This window comes from Cyphomyrmex costatus, unplaced genomic scaffold (assembly GCF_001594065.2).
Source record: "Cyphomyrmex costatus isolate MS0001 unplaced genomic scaffold, Ccosl1.0 scaffold460, whole genome shotgun sequence".
Taxonomy (NCBI): domain Eukaryota; kingdom Metazoa; phylum Arthropoda; class Insecta; order Hymenoptera; family Formicidae; genus Cyphomyrmex; species Cyphomyrmex costatus.
Genome location: NW_017278857.1, coordinates 33,001 through 40,442, shown reverse-complemented (window position 1 = coordinate 40,442; position 7,442 = coordinate 33,001).

Below are 7,442 nucleotides of genomic sequence, written 5' to 3'. Positions count from 1 at the left end.
ATGTATAACATACCTCACGGGCCATATTATACCCAAAGTGGAAATGTCCCATGGTAAATTTTACCTCTCTTTGTTTTATTTGCAATATAAATTGTAAAATCTAAAAGATATTAATAATTCAATAAATATTAAATACGTACTATTACTTACGACAGATTAGACACTTGTATAAATTTTATGAAATGGCTTGGTACATAATTAGAAGGTTATCACAAAACGTCAAGATGATGTTATATTACGTATGTGAAATAACAATAACCAATTTATAAATTAAATAACATTTTGTTATCTTACACACTAATATGTGTAAAATTATAGCAATTTTTTTAAATTTTGTTATAATTATTTACCTGTTCACGTAAATCTTCATCGAGATTACAGTTGGACAATTTGTAAAGAATTGCTACAGTATCGTTTATCTGAAATTATTTTATCTCTATAATAAGTTCCTTAAATCAGAGTAATTCTATACCTAGTGCATATAAAAGATATCAGGATATTACATTCTTCTTACTTCTTAATAAAAAAATGATATGAAATAAATACAATTAGCCAAATATTCTGTAACGCAAGATGCATAAAGTAAACAAAGCAACTAAAATTGTCAATCGGGTTATAAAGAAGGAAAAGCTAATCGCATTAAAATACAATATTTTAAGATCAATTTGTTTTTATAGTACGGAAATTATTCGTAAAATGAATTAATAGAAATGTGATTACGACTATGTGAAAATATCTGAAAGTATAAAATGATCTTGTTTGTTACTCGATCTCCAGATCTCGGTATCGGCCGCACTAATTTTATTCCAACTGGTTGTAATCGAAAAATATCGATAATATCAAATAATAAAGGTGTTTTTATATTTTTCATTGGGATTTTAGTTTTTTGAATAATTTTAATCTAAAGTTTGCCGATTTCAAAATTCGAGATGTAACTATTGGTATCGTCCAGAATTTAGCAGCGACACAAACATACACATATGTAATAACGTTTATGACCTGATTTATATGACGAAACACTACACCATGTCTTATGATTCTAATGCACTTGTCGCGATGCTATCGCGTCACTTGAGACAATATAAAATTATGTTGTAAACTTTACAGTTTTATACACAACGAATAAGATTACGTCATTTGGGAAAAACTACATACATGTGTAACTTCATTTATGTAAAATTGTTATTCGTGCCTATTATTTTACTTACATATAATTAGTTATGATTTGATTTTACCGTACCTTATTGTAAATACTTTGACATAAATGATTTGTTTTCACATTTGTAGAATTCGTTTTTAGCTGATTTTGTATAGAAACAAGCCACATCTATATGAATTATGGGTTTTTTCTTCTTTAATTACCTAAACAGATTATGTTTTCATTAGTATTAATGAAGTGCAAAGATTAGTTTACGAGAAATAAGGGGGTGTCACTTTAGGAGACCTATGTCAGTATCGGTGACTTTCCTCTACTAATTTCCTTCAAATTTGAGCTTTCTAAGCACACACTGGCACACACCTAATCACAGGATCTTTAACCCATTTCGTCCCAGAATGACAATTTTGATCATCAACGTTGAACAACGTATTGTCATCTGTTGTCATCTCCCAAAGAAAATGCAAAAGACATAGTCCGCTATTTTCGAAGTCGCCCTATCGATTTATGCCATTTAAAAAACGAAAAAACAATAACCAACCCCTGATTTTTTTTAAATTAAACAAAAAAAGGGTAGTTTTTAAGGATATTTTTTTCAAAAAAGTGCAATTTCCAATGCAAAATACATCTTGAAATTCAGTAAAATGAATGAAAATAGGGCGGTCGATGTCCAATGTAAAGAGTTATGTCATTTGGTTATTTTATTTTTTTATTTATTTTTTATTTTTTTGTAATACCACTCCTGAAGAGGCTACTTTGGCAACAACTAGGGTTGAATCGAGATTTCGCTCACAAAGTATTTGCAGTGTACACATATGTATATATGTATATGTATGTTTTCGAATTAAAAACATTTAGTTTTATAAACTTGCATTTCTACGTGAAATCAGAAAAAAAGGGGACACGACAAAAATAATAATGAATTCGAGTTTATAATTTCAAAGACTTCGATAAAATAGCATGGCAAATTTTATTTATCTGTTTCACATTTTTCAGACTCACAGTTTACTATTAGTTATCGCAGTTTGAATTCTACAATTCTGACGACAAAATCGTAAGCAGCGGCCCCAAATACCTACGTATACTAAGCCGTTTTCCTTAGCGTATGTTAAATATTAGGAAAAGGTAGTAGCCATCTCCAATTTCCCAAATTAGACATCAAAATCGTTATCACCGCATATACATATGTATATATATATACATACGTACGCACGCACGCACGCAAGCACGCACGCACGCACACACATACACATAATATAAATGAAAAAAGTAGGAAACACATTTTAGCTTCATGGATCAGATTTCATGTCATTTAAAAAAAAACGCGAAATCGAAATCAGACAGTCGTCATATTGAGTCCGCCATCTTGTATTTTCACAATTTGACATCAAAATCGTAATCAGCGCCCTCGAAAACATACATATACATATATACATATGTGTACACTGCAAATAACTTTGTGAGCGAAATCTCGATTCAACCCTAGTTGTTGCCAAAGTAGCCTCTTCAGGAGTGGTTTTACAAAAAAATAAAAAATAAATAAAAATAAAAAAAATAAAATAACCAAATGGCATAACTCTTTACATTGGACATCGACCGCCCTATTTTCATTCATTTTACTGAATTTCAAGGTGTATTTTGCATTGGAAATTGCACTTTTTTGGAAAAAATATCCTTAAAAACTACCCTTTTTTTGTTTAATTAAAAAAAATCAGGGGTTGGTCATTGTTTTTTCGTTTTTTAAATGGCATAAATCGATAGGGCGACCTCGAAAATAGCGGACTATGTCTTTTGCATTTTCTTTGGGAGATGACAACAGATGACAATACGTTGTTCAACGTTGATGATCAAAATTGTCATTCTGGGACGAAATGGGTTAAACGGAACCATTTAAATGGTCAGAGTGACAGAAAACGGATAAGAAGAATTAAGTGAGAAAGAAGTTTAGGTGGCGCGACTGGGCAACTTGCTTATTTCGCGCATGCGCACTCCATTTTGTGTGACATAAAATCAGGAGGGTTGCGCTACTGGATATACTGTGCTCGCAATCGTCAAGCATCGTCGCAATCGCCGCGGAAGTGAGTGATGCTTCTTGCTTTTATTTAATAAATTAAAAAAAGATGAAAAATATATTTTGAATAATCTTTATTCAATATACAATATATAATATTTATTAAAAAAATATTATCAGGAGACGCGGTTGCGTCTCCAGCCATGTTCAAAAAAACTGTGAGACGCTACAAGTCTCTTATCCCGAGTATATTATATATTGAATAAAGATTAAAGATTAAATTATTCAAAATATATTTTTCATCTTTTTAATTTATTAAATTATTCTGTATATTATTGCAAATCTGGATGCTCCTTTAGACGTCCATTAAAAACGGTTATCAGATATCCATCGGACATGTCAGGGACGTTTTTAGTATGTCCACCAATGTCACAAACGGATGTCCTATGGACGTCCACTGAATGTCCGAAGGACGTCAAACGGATGTCCAACGGATATCCTCAATAACCATAAAGGATGTATTATGGATATCCATCGGATATCCGTGTGCTGTCGTCGTCGTTGGACTGCAAAATCTTGTCCCCTTTTTTACTACACCTTTTATCTACACTTCCAACACCTTTTATATATCTTTTCTACATATCTTCTGCACTTTTTTTCTACACCTATTCTGCACCTTTTTTTACACTTTTTCTACAACTTTTTACATCTTTTCTACGACTTTTCTGCACTTTTTCGACACCTTTTCTGTACTTTTTCTAATTGTATAAATCGAATGAGAGCGCAATGAATGAGTTAATAGAAATTAGTCGATATGCAAATAACTTATATTCTATGTAAAAAATCATTACTTTTATCAATATGAATACAAATGTAATTAATAAGAAGTTAACAAAAATTTGTGAAATCACTGAAAAAGACATCAAAAATATAGAAAAAATATAAATAGAAACTAAAAAGACAAATAAAGAGTCAAACATTAAAATTTCTTTAACCAAGTAGTCAAAAGATAAAATGAAATAATATAACATATGACAGGAAAGCGAGAATAAATTCGAAGATATAACAATATACATATATATGAAAGAACAAGAACAGACTTAATACAAAAATAAATAACCTTAATCATAAAATCTATAAAACTTTACATGATTCGACTCTTGGATTGAGTCTGCCTCAGAAGTAACAGACAAAAAACCATGGTGCAGATAAATCATTGATGAAATAAAGATGCATCCATCATCAAGGTAAGGAATTCATTATAAACGATTGGTAGATCGATAATAAATCTATAGAAGAATTAAAACATTACCTTTCTGTAAACTATAGGATTATTTATATATAAATGATTAACAAGAACTAAAATTTTAAGTTTCCAAACCTTAACAAATGGATACATCAGCACACGCTTATCATATAACAGGTTGTCAAGCTTGTCGAAATACATAATAAATCTGTTAGACGACGACACGAAAGCAGAAAATTAACACGTCTGTACGATACAAAAATTAGCTATGATCTAAAAAGGAAGCAGCACAGCAAAGTAAAATTTTGTTTATCAACGGAATGTATGTCTCGTGAAGGTTTTCAGTGTCTGTTTGACTATACTCCTTGAAATAAGAATAAGAAAAAATGATTAATTATTAAATATTTCCATTAGTTAATTAAAATAAATATAATTAATTTAATTATAATGTGAAATCTAATTATATTTATTATCAATGACTCGATAAATGTCTACAATAGAGCCGATATGCATAGTTCATTTTTAATTTTAAGACCATCTCAAATAATATCTTAAAACGCTAATATGGCTTTTTAATTGGTTCATATTTTATTTGAAGTACTAACTCAAAACCATCTTAAAGTTTGAACGTCTATAGTTTCTGTCCTAGGTGTTTTCTCTAGTTAATTGTATATTCTATGCCTCTATGAGACCAATTATGAACAAGTTTAGTAACACTCATAATTTATTGTGAATCGTAAACTTTTCTTAAATTATAAAGAGAAGATCGAGGCGTGGTATAAATAATTATAAAAAAACAGTAAATTGAATGGTTATATAACAGCTACTGTATGTAAATCAATATTTCTCATAGAAAAGAACTAAAAAAAGCGGAACAGTAATTGGTACTTATTAAAAATTAAATATACAATTTTGATAAATATTTTAATAGCTTAATTATTTTTAATTATTACCTTTATTATTATAATTTTTAAATATAAATACAAAATATTATTGTTTTGTAGCACAAGAACTTAGCAAAAATTCGTGAAATCCACAGGAAAAAGACATTAAAAATAAGGAGGGAAACCACATTAGGAGGCTCATTTTCACTGATTTTTTAGAATTTTTTTTGGGTGGGAAGAATTAATTAGAAATCAATCAAATTTTGACATCGTTTTATTCATATTTCGAACAACTTTTGTGAATTTTTTTGAATAATTTAAACCAAAAATAACAAAGTTACGCACTGATGTCCGCAACTAGAGTTCTCCAGTTGCGGGACGTGTAGCGATTCTAATGTTTATCTGAAATCAAAAAGGTTTTAATTTTACATTATTAACTTATTTTCTAAGAATATGAACCTCAATGCAGGTGAAAATAATGAAAATTAAAAATTTTGCAGGTGTTGGAACAAATTATTTCAATTTTCACCATTTTTTTTCACTAATTATGCAAAAAAAACACCCTTAAAAATATGATATCCCAAAAGTTGGTTCATATTTTTCGTAATTTTATAAAGAATCATACTATCAATTTTCATAATGATCGGTTCATTACTTTTTGAGTTAGACTTCCCTCAAATGTGAAAAAAGACATTTTCAGAAAAACGCGTTTGAAAAAAAAATTCTCGAAAACTAGAAATTTAAGGAAGTTAACAATAATATAAAGTGCTCACCGATTAATCAGCGATTCCAGCACCATATATCTAATAATCCTTCTTCTTCCTCATAGTGAACAATTAAATGACCCGATAAAAATGTAAGGGATTCACAGTCACATTTTCACTCGTAGAACTGACGAGTATTTTCTCGAAATTAATGTTTTATTAGATCGCACAATAAATCGATAAATTTGATGGTGACTTGGTTTCAAACATTCGGAGAAGAGTGAAGAGATTTATAGTTATGCTGAAGATGACTCCAAAGTAGAGTCGAAACGTTCATTATTTTTCAATATTTTTAAAGAATAAATTATTAATTAGGTACAAAGAACCACGTCTGACGTCTGACTCTCTACTGCCTGATTCTTGGATACATATTTTTTTGCTTCTAGTACCTTCTATACCGTTATTTGAAAAGAAAGATACAAAGGTAGGGTTCCCTACAAGGGGGGCTACGTAAGTACAAAGAGCGACTACCTGAAGCGGCCCTACCTGCTGTGCGCTCGAGCCTGTAGCCTGTACCCGATGAACGCTCGGTTCTATGCTCATAAAATCTAAACGAATGCGAATTTCGCTTTGAAATTTTGGCAGCGTATTCTTGGATCGTTGAGCTAACGATTTATGCAATAAAAAAATCGATTTTTTGAACCTCCTAATGTGGTTTCCCCCCTTAAAATGAGAAAACGAAATGTAATAGATAGCCTAATAAGAGGCGCAGAAAAATTGAAAAAGTATTTTTACCTCGATAACAAATAGAAAATCATAGAGACAATCGAAAATGAGCAATATCTCCAGCAACATACTTGACGCGCCCGTTTTGTTCAGTAATATATACCAATATATCTCTTCAGATTATATATATACATATATATAAACTTCAGATTATATATATATACATTTCAGAATATATATATATATAAAATCTGTTATATATATATTATATAATCTGAAGTTTATTACACTCTCTTTTGAAAACCTCTTTTGAATATTCAGTTTTATGATGTTTTTAGAATTATAGGCAAAAAAGGGCTATATGTCTAACGAACTTATTTTATGACTCATCTTTAACGGACTCTTGCATGAGTCATCGTCACTTTCTCCAGTTTTTCCCTACCCTGTTTACGTACATTTTTGGTATTTTAAAATCTTACGTTATTGGTTGGAGCTGATAGAAGACTCCACCACTTTAGTCAATAAAAAGATCCTTCCAGCTCAGTTCGAGTTAGTCTAATTTCTTAAGTCGTACTCTCGTCATCAACCTTAGCTCGATAGTCTGTAAGTTTGCTTGTAACACCGTTGAATAAAGCTTGGTCAAAAGACAATCGTTGAATCTTTTCTCATTATTACAAGTTGCGGCGTTCTGCGCTCGTAACAACGCACGCACGCA